We start from the raw sequence: 13,317 nt of genomic DNA, 5'->3' as shown, positions 1-13,317 counted from the left end.
GATTGCTGTACAGGTCCAGTGTGTGCTGACACACATCCCATCATCAAGCAATGCCACCCATACATGATATGTCAGGCCTAAAACAATTAGATCATCCTAAAATAATCCAGGTCACGGGGCTGTTCTGACAAGCCCCTGCTCATGTTTTCTCTATCCCTACAAGATCCACCTCAGATACAACACTAGTCTGAAAGAATCCTATGCATCAGAATCAGGGCAGGGCTGACAAGCATCATCTAATTCTCTTTTCCACACCTGCCTGCAAGTTCACTGAATGTGTGCGTTGTTTTCATCATAAAACCCATACAATAAAACCCATATAACTGGATTGCAAGCACGTAGTAATGTCTGAAAGCACTTGCAGAGCAGGTAGTGGTAGAGAATGGGCCCAGTTGCAAACACACACATATACAGTGCATGATTTTAAAAAACAAGCATTTAGATTAAGAGTCTCATGCCCTCCTGGATGACATGTACCCATTTTACAGATGGGAAATAGAAAGACTGAGAGCTGTCTCCATGAATTCATGGCCGGTAATGTAAAATGCATGCAGAATGAATAGATAAAGAATGTGAGGCAAGCCACAAATTATAGTTTTAGTGTTAATGGAATAAGAAAATATAAAGAAAACAGTTGCCTTTTTTTCAGATGGAGAATGCAGTGATTCCATGGCCAGCACAACCAAACCCCAAAGCCAAGACAGCACAGAACATACATTGTTGCAAAGGCTGATTCAGTAGGGAGTGCACCAGCAGAGCAGGGCCAAGAAAAAACCCAACATACATACAACCCATACAGAGAAGTCTCATGGAGCATAGCAAACATGGCAGATGACACATCACAGAGAAGACTGGAGCGGGTTCACAGTGCTTCTGAGGCCACTATCACCCACACCACTGACATCTCTGTAAAAACAGATTGCAACCAACCACTGCTGCACTACCAATGAAGGGTGCAAGGGGCTCAGGAGCAGTGGTGAGATAAACTGCTAAACTCTGGCAGTGAGATAATGGAGCGTGGAAGAAGTAGAAGTTGGGGAGAGTAAACGAACCAGTTAGGACTTTGTGCACTCCCTTGTCTGCCTTCAGTGTCTGGGAAGGAAAGCCATGTCCACACCCAACTGCTTCCCTAATGAGGCATCAGCTAGAGGCAAGGTGGATTTCGGTGTGTTGTGACCTTCTCCTCCTTAGCCTCCAAGGCAGCTTGCGTAGGAGCTACTCCTCTGTTTCCTTCATGGGCAGCTTTTCAGCCCTGTCTGCAGTCTACTTTCATCCTATATCCTACATTATGACCTAGAGGCATAGTGACAAAGCCACCCCACTCAAGTCTATACATCGTAATTGTAAATCACGAGCACCAAGAAATAACCATTTTCACAGAAATAAAACTGGCAATGCTCAACCCAAACCAAGTCTGCATGCAGGAGTTTTTGTACAACACTGGATGCGTACACATTGCTGCTTAGTTTGTCTCCATCATGTTCCCGCTACTGGTGTTTCAAGCTGGGTATGTATGATGTTAGCCGCAAACCATAAGACTTCTGTAACTTCTTGAGAAACACTCCTGCCTGGTGTAAAGTAAAGGGACCCCTGATCATTAGGTCCAGTCGTGACTGACTCTGGGGTTGCGGCGCTCATCTCGCTTTATTGGCCATGGGAGCCAGCGTACAGCTTCTGGGTCATGTGGCCAGCATGACTAAGCCGCTTGTGGCGAACCAGAGCAGCGCACAGAAATGTTGTGGGAATTTGAACCACCGACCTTCTGATCAGCAAGCCCAAGAGGCTCAGTGGTTTAGACCACAGCGCCACCCTCACACACATGAACATGTGTGTGCACACATACACAGCTATAAAACTATAATTGTATCACAACAATTACAAGGAGACTCTGTGGAGTATTGGACATGGACTGGGGAGAGCTTGGTTCAAGTCCCCATGCTGCTATAAAGTTCACTGAACAAGCCTGATCCAATTGGTGTATCTCCGTCTGTTCTCACTCACAAGATTGGAGAGTGTAATTTTAAAAAACCATACAGTTACAGCACACTTATATGAGCCTTTTTGTCTTTAAAAAAAAAAAATCTATCTGGTTTCAGCATACAGTCCATGCATTCTCTAGTGCCAGACCACAACATGGAAAAACTCAGTATTGTTAAGGTGCATATGGTTAGAGTTAAGCCAATGATTGACTAGCTGCAGAGTGACACAACTGAGAATGTAAATTGCCTTGCAAAAATATTTTCCAAGGCTAATAAACCCTTTCCTGTAAAAAGGTAGCTGCAGAAATGAAATTAAGCCTCTATTAGCATGTTGCTTGGCACATGCACATTAAACCACATCAATCAAGGCAAAATACATACTGAAATCATTACATCTCCTCATCGAGGCCTTAAACGACATATCGTGTGTGTGTGTGTGTGTGTGTGTGTGTGTCCTAGACTCTTTGTATACACTAAAAAAAAACTGGGGAGAAATGTGGCATGGGAAGCAGGAGTTTCATCACAATGCTTCTTTAGTGCTTCATAAAAAGTGAGAATTGCACAGGTATTCAGACAGTGGATCGATACAAACACCTTTGCTTACTATTTTTGGAATTGCGCCATTTGCTTCTGAAACTACAAACCTATATTTGGGGAGAAGAAAATATGAGACAGCTACATTTAGATAGAAGTAACCAAACTTTACTATATTTATTAGAACTAGAGATGCTTGAAGAATTCCAGGACTTTCTGAGCATTAAATTGATACAGACTGCTCATTACTATGGATGCTGTACTGCTACAATTTATATTCTTGTTTTATGTTTTTATCGTATTGGATGCGTTTTGCACCATTTTGCTATTTGCACCCCTCCCACACAAACACACCACAAATGCTTTTAATAAATACATACTAAATTCAGTCTCTGAAAATCCCAGCAGGAACTGACCTGATAATAACCCCCACAGCTGTGCAGCTTGGTAGTCAGGTATCTGGATTCCCTAAATGCTCCGACACAGCTCTATGCTGAAAAACTATACTGAGGTCCAGTTTTGTAAAATGAAGTTTGTGGTTCTGGGGGAGGTATGCAGAAAGTAGAGTGGCCATGAACTTGTGAAAGAAAAAGAGGGTGGGCGTTCACCTCTAAGTCTCCCTCAAAACAAAGAAACAGGCCCAATGGACCCTAGGCAGGCTTGGAAACCCCAGTACCCCAAGACCAACCTAGACATGATAATAAATACAATCTCCTGACATTTTTGCTTAAAAGAAAATTAAGATTTGACGTTTTCATCCCCAAAAATTTTTTGATTTGAATTTCTACTGAAATGAGGCTGCATTTTAATGTTGTATTTTAATCTTGTTTTTAAGTTGTATTTTAATCAATTGTTTTTATACCTGGTGTTAGCCTGAGCCCGGTCTTGGCTGGGGAGGGTGAGGTATAAATAAATAAATTATAATTATCATCATCATCATCATCATCATCATCATCATTACTGAACTCAGAGGACTTATTTCTGGATTAACATGCATCAGGTTGGACTGTAAGCCTTTATCAAGTTTTCTTGATTTGTGGAAGAAGAAAAAAGTTACATGGGGGGGGGGGGAATACGGGGGAGACATTGCACATACCTTTGTAAATCAAGAAAATCTTTAATAAAAATACATTTTAATAAATAAAGGCATCATACGGGTAAAGTTTTCCTATCTATGTTCTCTTTTTTTCTTTAGTGTACAGGGAAAGAAGATAAAGGAAAACATTTTTCTTCCTTCACAAATCCTCCACAAGTATTATTTGGTTATTTAAGAATGATAATAATAAAAAAAAAAACTAGAAACTACCATACTGGGATGATTAAAAATCCTTCTCTGCTTCTAGCAATTTGGCGGGGAGGGGATGAAACCGTTTAATATCTGTAATTCGCTGAACTGTATGGGTTTTTTTTTTCCTTCTCTTTTATAGATACAAACATTAGAACTCAAACAGTAAAGTTTTCCAGAGGGAGGAAAAAAAGTAGTTCAGTTTTCTACAGTAGAGAGAAGTCTTAGGATCAGAGTGGCAACTTATTTATATGTATTTTGTGTTCTCATGTTGTGAAACTCCCTGTAATCTTCAGGTAAAGGGTGGTATACAAATTTAATAAATAATAATAAATAATGATATTTATTTAAACCATTCTTGGCCCACTTGGTGGTGAGACAGTTCTTGTCCTCTGCCTTACAGTATAAGAAGCATGACACAAAAGGAAAAGAGATTGGGAGAGAGGAGATGGGGAGTAAACACAGGCACTAGCTCTTGTTCATGGGATTCTTATAATGATGATCTGGAAAGGAAAGGTGCCAAGGACAGGAGAAGCCAGACGTTACAAGTCCTTCAGTACAGGAGATGAAGAGGTGATGCAGTTCCATTTCTCCTATTGTTTGATTGGATGGATTCTTAAACATTCCTCCATCAAGGAATTTTGTAATGTATGTGCACAATCCTTCCCTGTGTACAGAGTTCATGTTAGGAGCCCCCTTTTTGATCTCCTGCTCGGTGTACAGTTACCATTGATGGGGAATGAGAGATATGTGTGTTTCTCTCATATTCCCCAATCTATCTCTTCCTCCATTCTTGGCCAAGCGACTCATTCAGCCACTAAATGAAAGATAGGGAGAAATCAGGCTTTGTTGAGCCCCACAGGGACAAGACTACATCCAAGTGTTGCTCCATCATGCAGGGAAAGATGGTTCTGTATATATGTTGAGTAAAGCAAATAGCACTTTACTTCACTGTGTGTTACTGTATTAAAGTATGATTGAGTATTAGCTGCTAATACACATAGAATTCAGCCAGCTGCATGATTATCATAAACACATGGAAGTCAGAAATTCAGAATTCAGGACTTATTCAACAGCAGCTTCAAGCTTTCAAATGTGTTTCCTCCTCTCCTGTGTCGAGTGGCATAAGCAACACCCATGTTATATAACACAATGGCATTGCCACCCAGGTTGTGCACCACCCAGATTCTGCTATGGGTGGAAAACCCAGCCCACGACCCAAGGTGATGTATTGCTCAAATGACGCAGGCAAGTGATGCAGCTGTGGCAACATCTGTTGCTACCCTAGATGTGTGGCCTATTCTCTCCATACCCCTTTTCAGTTCCCAAATGTTAAATGGTTGCTCAAAACACTAAAGCAATCTGTGCTGTGCTCTCCCTAATTTATGTATGAAAGCAAAGCAGTATGATTCCATACAGCACAATCTACAAATCATTATGTTGCACATGAAGATATTTGACTTTATCTCATCCTCATGCTTAAGCTTTAGGGAAATGTGGCAAGTTCCAAGTCTGAAGCCTCATACAGAGGTAAAGGTAAAGTTAAAGGACTCCTGACAGTTAAGTCCAGTCACAAACGACTCTGGGGTGGTGGCGCTCATCTCGACTTTTGTCCACAGACAGTTTTTCCGGTTCATGTGGCCAGCATGACTAAGCTGCTTCTAGCAAAAGCAGAGTAGCACACGAAAACACTGTTTACCTTTCCACCAGAGTGGTACCTATTTATCTACTTGCTCTTTGATGTGCTTTCAAACTGCTAGGTTGGCAGGAGCAGGGACTGAGCATCGGGAGCTCACCTCGTCTCGGGGATTTGAACAGCTGACCTTCCAATCGGCAAGCCCTAGGCTCAGTGGTTTAGACCACAGCACCACCCACATCCCACAGAGGTACCATTTAATATAATAATAATAATAATAATAATAATAATAATAATAATAATAATTTGTACCCTGCCCACCCCGGCCGGAGCCGGGATCAGGACGGCTAACATCATAAAACTAACACAGTATACAAAGAACATTAGAACATAAAAACAGGCAATCAATTAATTAAAATACATCTAAAAAATTAGTTCAGAGCAAATTAAAATCTGGACAGATGGCAGTCTATGGGTAAAATTGAGAGTGGTTAATATCCTCTAGGGCCAACTGCTACCACTGGTCTTTTAAAGGACGTGTGAGCGGGCTAGGAGGCCTCTTTAATTCTTGTTCTTATGCAGAAAGAAAAGAATCAGACTGAACCCCGACCAAAGACCTGGTGGAACAGCTCCGTCTTGCAGGCCCTGCTGAGAGATGTCAAATCCCACAGGGCCCTGGTTTCTTGTGAGAGAGCATTCCACTAGGCTGGGGCCATGGCCGAAAAGGCACTGGCTCTGGTCAAGGCTAGTCTAATCTCCCTGGGGCCTGGGATCTTCAGGGTGTTATTCTCTAACAACTGTGCAGAAAGCCCTGACAATTCAACCTGCCTCCCCCTTTACAAAGAAACTTTACGGAGTGTGTATGTGTGTTTCACTCTCATAGAATGAAAACAAAATTATGTAATGCTACAGCCCAAAATATACTGTCGATTTGCACGTCTCCAAAGTACATATGTACCGCTCTCGAGAGCATAAAATGGAATTTCTCATATTAGTAATGCATGCAAGAATCCTTCAGGAAGCAGTCTGTGTGCAGTATATGAACCACTGCCTGACAACATTTTAATAATTCTTCGGATTGTTTAAGGGTTTTACAAACGAAATACATTTGGGCACCTCTTAGGCCAAGCGCAGCCAGCTGCACAATGATAAATGCATGTTGTCATAATCTCTCGCTTCTTACAGAGCCCTGGTGCCCTCACAGCACCAACTCTTGTAGAACACGACTGCAATCAAAAAGTTCAAAATTAATAGCTGTGAAATCTCAAACACTCATAAGCATGTGTTTTTATCACTTCCTCACAGTGTAGATTGGGTGCTCTTGCTATTCATTATTTGTGACAGTGAATATTTCCCACTCACTTTAGTGGAAAAGTGAAATGTTGCTTACATGGAGCTGGGAAGATGCAGATCCTGTTCTAACCTGGTATTATGAAGTGATTGGCTGGCTAGGTTACCCTAAAGTCACAGATGGAGGGCAGGAGATGGGCCTCTAGATTGTTTCTGGCTGTCATTAGTTCTGCTGGTCAAATGCTAGGGATTTAGGGGACAGACAGAGGACTGTGCAAAACAGAGAGTTACTGAGTCTGGGAAACCAGAAGGCTGGAAAATGAAAAGACAGTAGATCAAATGAAGGCAGGTTAGGAAAGAAGGGTTAGAAAAGGGAGTAGAGAAGAGGCATGAGGGCAAGTGGAAGAGCCAAAGGGGAAGAGAAGTTGGGAGAAAGGTCTAGAGAGGTAGGTGCTAGAGAGATAAGAAAACGTATTTTCACATTATGGTTGTTTATTTATTTTGTGAGTGGAACCTGTCAAATTTTGCCTGCAGGCCTGTAGTACATTTGAAATCAAACTGAAGGATAATGGATTGCAAACCCAATATTACATGGAACACATAAGAATTTGAAGATTTATTGCCTCCGTTCTCCCCTAGTTCTTCTACTGCCATTTATTTCTGCCTCCTGCGATCTTGTATAAAACCACCTATGCCAAACACTTGGCAATACATACTTGTGTAAGCATCTCATTTGGGGAATTATTCTAATTATTGCAATAGCAGTTGCAGTCCCCAGGCAGCAACAGGAGCTGATTTTACTAGGAACTATACAGGCCTTCCTTGCTAAAAGATCTTTAAGATCTTGCTTTAAAAATCTTGGAATGGAAAACATTATTTATGGCCCCTGCCTCAAAGGCCTTGCTATCTAATTTAAAACAAAACACAGTAAAAGAACGTTAAAAAGGCCAAGAGCAAAAGAGAAAGAGGAATAGAAATAACTGTGCGTATGTGTGTGTGTGTGTGAATTTTGTTTTCTACAGCTGTGACTTCCGTTGCTGAGCTGAACAAGAAGTCACAAGAGTTCACTGTGGACTGAAGTTGGAAAGATCCGTCAGTTTCTCATTTTTATCCATTCTTAAGCTCAGTTCTCCACATTTCTGCAGCAATTTGCAATTACTATTTTTCAAAATCTTCATGAACATTCTTCAGTATTTTAGTGCAAATGTTTCCTAATAGGCCTATATTTGTATGCTGTTTTAATTAATGTACACATTTTTGCAAGCAGTTTCCAGCATAATGCATTACTGTATGTTACTTTCAGTAGTATGTTCTTTTGAATGCATCCCCCCCAATAAGTGCATTTTAGTAAACACTCGTTGGAGGACTGCACTACAAAATTCAGAGAAAAGTGAATTTTGAAAGATGGCTGTGTTTCACTGTGGACATCTTAAGGGCCTTTTCATATAATCATCATGTTGAGTTGGTGGAGTAGAATTATCTGTTAACTTAGAACTGTGCCGGTCCATGCCCAGCTTGTCCTGTGCCAACACCACATGCTGAATTTAGCCCAGATTGGGGTTTTGGCCAATGACTTTTAGCATTCTAGCTCAAGCAGTGGCAATCGAAAAGCCAAACTAGGTGGATCAAGCAACAACTAGCCTGGCATGGGTTGATATCAGCAAAATATCCCCCACCCAACCTCATTACTAACTCAGTCTATGTTGGCTTTTGTGAATGGGTGCTAGAGGCAACGGCTTCTAGACACCATAAAAGAAGAGACTGAAGATGTCCCGCAAACACTTTGGGGAGTAAAAAGGAAAGGCAAATGCTAATCAAAGAGAAGATTCCACTGATAATTCATTTAGGTGTATCAGACTGATCTGCATGTAAGCTCCACTTTAACTTTGACCTGTGTCTAAACCAGGGGTCTGCAACCTTTAAGACAAAAAGAGCCACTTGGACCAAAGAAAAAAACAACTGGGAGCCGCAAAACCATTGCGACATTTAAAACAGTGGGGAGTGTCGGGGCACACAATGCGCCTCCTCCCCTCACTAGTATCTACCCCGGAGCCGCGGCAAAGGTGTAAAAGAGCCACATGCGGCTCCGGAGCCGCGGGTTGCTGACCCCTGGTCTAAACTCACATCCATGTGGTGGTTTCATGTTCTATGCAATGGGAGTACATCTCACAGATTTATGCTGAAGTTGAACAAAACTGTGCTTCAATGTGTATTCTAAAAGTGCCATAAAAATGTTCAGCAGCTGTTTATCGGTGCAAAAGATTATGGGTTGAGTTCAGTCCTGGTCTTTGAGGAACGGAAGAGATCTTTCCACTTGTAGAAACGACGGTAATCCAAAAGAGAAGGGAGAAGGCAGAAGGAGTCTATTTGGACCAATCTGCTTTTCCCATGTGGCCCCTTGAGGTCCCACGGTGTTCCAAAAAGTCCCCCAAGCTTTCACAGCATATTTTCAGGGGTCATAGGGTGCTGCAGGGGCAGGAGGAATCAGTAAAAAATAATGACACCCCCACCCCATGGGAATGTCTTGTAGAAGGATTGCTATATGTTTTGTTGTGTCCTTTTATATTCTGTTGAAAGCTGCCCAAAGTGGCAGGGGCAACCCATTCAGATGGGCAGGGTTCAAGAATATTATTATTATTATTATTATTATTATTATTATTATTATTATTATTATACTTATGGGAACTCTGCATCCAAGCAAAAATGCCAAGTGTGGTGTGTCCTATGGTTACTAAAGAAAGAAGTTAAAGCTGCACAGGGGGGAAATTTCACACACACTTGGAAAAAAGAAAGGTCCATTGTAGTAACCGCACAATAGTATAGCCCCATCTGATTTATCATTAACAGAAAGGGGGTGGCAGGGGGGTGTAGAAATTCTATCAAGATACTGAGAACAAATTGCCTGCAGGCAACCCATTATCAGGGTCCAATTAATTTCAGATTGAAGGCACCAGACTTAGATCTGTTCTTGTGCCAGTAATCTGATACCCTGTAGATTGGATACATATGTCTTTTAATGAAACGCTGTTTATTTAGCTGCAGACAATTTTATTAACATGTAAGTGTAATAATAGCAAAACTAATAAAGCCAGTTATGTTGCAGGTCAAATTAGGAATCAAGTAATTCTAAAGGAAAATAAAAAATGTAACTGAAATAATATATATTACATGAGAGGCTATTGCAGTGTCGTCATTTTCCATTTAGGTTGAATAAAAATAACTTTGTGAATGACAAAAAGAAGTCTTTTATCCTGTCAGTTACTATAAACCCATCACAACGTACAAATTCCTAGTTCCTAATGCTAAGTCTTTCAAATCCTAGGACTTATTTCATTTATTTTTTCTTTGATAACAGATGGATTTTCTTTTATCCTTGGTAATTTGCATCAATAGTAGATCATAAAGTCTTACAAATACATAAAGCCATTTAGAAACATTTGATGGAGTGAATCTTTAGCCCATCCTTTTATATTTCTGAAGCATTAATTCACGAGGAAGGTTACTGGCAAATTTTAGGAGGTCGGTTGTTTTATATGGTTGATGTGAGGCAAGTAAAGATTATGCTCTAAATTTAGCACACAGAGTTCCTATAAAAATATGCTGGATTTCTGTGTTAAATGCTCAACCTGAGTCATTATTCATGCAGCAAAATATGCTCTGAAAAGTGAAGGCAACAATTTTGAGTCAGTGGCTCAGATGACCAGGTTATTTCCCAAGACCAGATGGAAGTCTCAGAGCCCCCACTTTGGGGTCCAGTTCTCATTTTGGTGTTTGCACACTACCATTTTGTGTGGGCAGTCCCACAAATGAATCTGAAGCCATTTGAAGAATGCCATGCACAAAGCAAGCACAGCATCAAGAGTTCTAACCTCTCTTTCTCCTTGACACACCAGTAGGTTAGAGCTGCAACAGTAGCCTCATGGAAGCAAGAAGAGTTGATTTGATATCCCGCTTTATCACTACCTGAAGGAGTCAAGGTCCACTTCTGCTGCTTTCAGCCCTATAATCCTGCCTGTATACTAAGAATCACAAGTCCCTACCAGTTAGATGGCAAGTCTTCCTGCTGGTTCCAGAACTGTGGAGCTAATATTTTCCCCCACCTTTCCCTATCCGTACAGCTGTTTAGGTGAGCATTGAAGCCCTTATTCTTCAATGCTGCCTTTAACAGAGATCCTAATTGCAAGGAATGTTACAGAACTGCTACTTAAGGTGTTCTGCATGCTTGCTAATGCAGGATTTATACCTTTGTATTTTGCCCTGCTCCTGGTTTTATGTTGCTTTGTGATGCTGTAGCTCTGCACAATAATATTTCAATAATGAAAATAACAAGGCCATTGTCACTATAGGCAGCAGGAATAAATGTAGGTTTCAGTAGTACAGTGGTACCTTGGTTTACGAACTTAATCTGTTCCTGAAGTCCGTTCTTAAACCAAATCCGTTCTTAAACCGAGGTGCGCTTTCCCTGAGGCCTCCTGCCACCAGTGCCCTTCCACTGTCCAGCTTCAGTTCATAGACCAAGGTAAAGTTCACAAACCAGAACACTACTTCTGGTTTTGCAGAGTTCATAAACTGAATACTATAGCTCATAAACAGGACTGTTCATAAACTGAGATACCACTGTATCATGTTCCTTGTGGAACTCTTTGGTAAGAAAGACTTGCATGGCTAACTCACTCCAGGCCTGTAGAAAGACAGTCAACACCTTCCAAGTGATAAAGGCATATGCCTTTTTAGGAGATGATTGAGGGCTTACTTTTAGTTGGATTAGACTTCTGGTTCTTTATTAATTGTAATTAATTGGTTCATTGGATTGGGTTGGGTTTTTTATTATTGTATTGTGTGTGTGTTTGTTTTTAGAATAAAATCTAATCTACTAGGAGACCTCTGGAAGAGGGGAATGTGGAAAGGAAAGGAAATTAGTATGCAGCAGGTTATTGGTAAACATAAGCGACAATGCAAACTTTAGCCTTTCTTCAAGTGGCTGTCAAGAGGAGCAAAGTTGTGTGAACTGCCCTCAGAGAAGCCTTATGAATGAGCTGGCTAAATCTATCAGACAGTTATCACCTAAGATCAGGGCTGAGGTTCACTGGCTGAGCATCTAGTGGCCTGTGGTTAAAGAGAGGTCTTTCAGTTTCCAATGCAATTATTCCCTGCGAACGTGCTTCCACAAATGATTTCAGAATGAAATAAATACTTTCAAAGGAATCCATTCTAGTTCTCTCTCTCTTCCTCTCCCTGGTAAGGCAGTTCTAATGTAATTAGAAAGTAATTGAGTGTTCAAGTCCCCCCCCCCCCGATTAAGAAAGGAGAGGGATGGGGGTCATTTCTCGCTGTTAAGACACACAAGGTAAAGGTAAAGGTAAAGGTACCCCTGCCCGTACGGGCTAGTCTTGTCAGACTCTGGGGTTGTGCGCCCATCTCACTCAAGAAGCCAGGGGCCAGCGCTGTCCGGAGACACTTCCGGGTCACGGGGCCAGCGTGACATCGCTGCTCTGGCGAGCCAGAGCCGCACACGGAAACGCCGTTTACCTTCCCGCTGGTAAGCGGTCCCTATTTATCTACTTGCACCCAGAGGTGCTTTCGAACTGCTAGGTTGGCAGGCGAAGACACACAAAGCACATGTCATTTTAACCAATTAGGTGCATTAGAGGCATTTTTGCACAAATCTAGATTTGTGTCACTTACCACTGATGAAGGTAGAGAGATGACAAGAAACAAAAATTATTATCTGTTTGTGTTTAAAGCAGCAACAAATAAATGGGGAGGGGGCATAAATATTGCAGATGATTTACACTGTTCCCATGTCAGTAATTAACTTCAACATCCATGATATCATAATAGGGTCAGTCTGTGTGCTCATGGTGGTTTACATCAAGCAATGAGATTCTGAGCAACAATATTTCTGCTGATTGTGTCCATGAAGTCATTAATAAAGTCCACATTCTCTATCTTAATAGGATTGTCATTTAGGTGGGAATATTTCGGGGGGGGGGGGGTTCTGAAGGATATATGCTCACTTTCAACTATGGGAAGTCATCTTTGACATTGCCAGATGCAGTAACAGCAAGCCAGGAGACTTGAACCTAGTCATAAAATTCTGCTTAGTCACATGTTTCCAAAACAGACAACGTAATGCATCTTGAATCTGGATATTTGTCTCTACAGGTGTGCTGGAGAGGAAAACATCATATTGATTGATTGATTGATTGATTGATTGATTGATTGGAATGTATTTTGCAAGTTCAGGTGGAATTTGATACTTTCCATATTAACAACCTCAAATCTGAAGTTTTCTTTTAAAAAAACTGAAATACATTAATGGACAAAGATTAATGGAGGATGTTACTAGATCAGAGATTAACAGCTGTTAAGTATATAGAAGCACCTAGTTGGCTGCTGTTGGAAACATGATGGTGGGCTTTGGTTTACACCTGCAAGGAAGTTCTTATGTGCCTTACCTGGAGTTAGGGGTGGAGAAGTGGCTTCAAAGGCTTCTAGCTATGCACTAGATTCTAGCTGGCATCATCTGACATTTGCCAACTGTCAATGGTAATAGGAAATATTGTGCCCTAATAATATAATGCAGAATAACA

General features: G+C 41.2%; 1 protein-coding gene and 1 long non-coding RNA gene across 7 annotated transcripts in view; both read right to left on the bottom strand.

Annotated features, from left to right (window-relative positions):
* Positions 1 to 13,317, bottom strand: part of PCDH7 (protocadherin 7) — a 400,066-nt gene that overhangs the window by 367,655 nt on the left and 19,094 nt on the right. The gene's annotated exons all lie outside the window — the stretch shown is intronic.
* Positions 5,670 to 11,123, bottom strand: LOC310852193. The gene is made up of 3 exons (XR_014568025.1): positions 10,688 to 11,123; positions 8,832 to 10,640; positions 5,670 to 8,615 (listed from the first exon to the last, which is right to left on the bottom strand). It is a non-coding gene; the product is annotated as an uncharacterized lncRNA (long non-coding RNA).

The sequence above is a fragment of the Podarcis gaigeae genome (assembly GCF_964106915.1).
Source record: "Podarcis gaigeae genome assembly, chromosome: 9".
NCBI lineage: Eukaryota > Metazoa > Chordata > Lepidosauria > Squamata > Lacertidae > Podarcis > Podarcis gaigeae.
The sequence above is the reverse complement of the archived record's forward strand: the minus strand, read 5'-3'. Positions and strand labels throughout refer to the sequence as shown.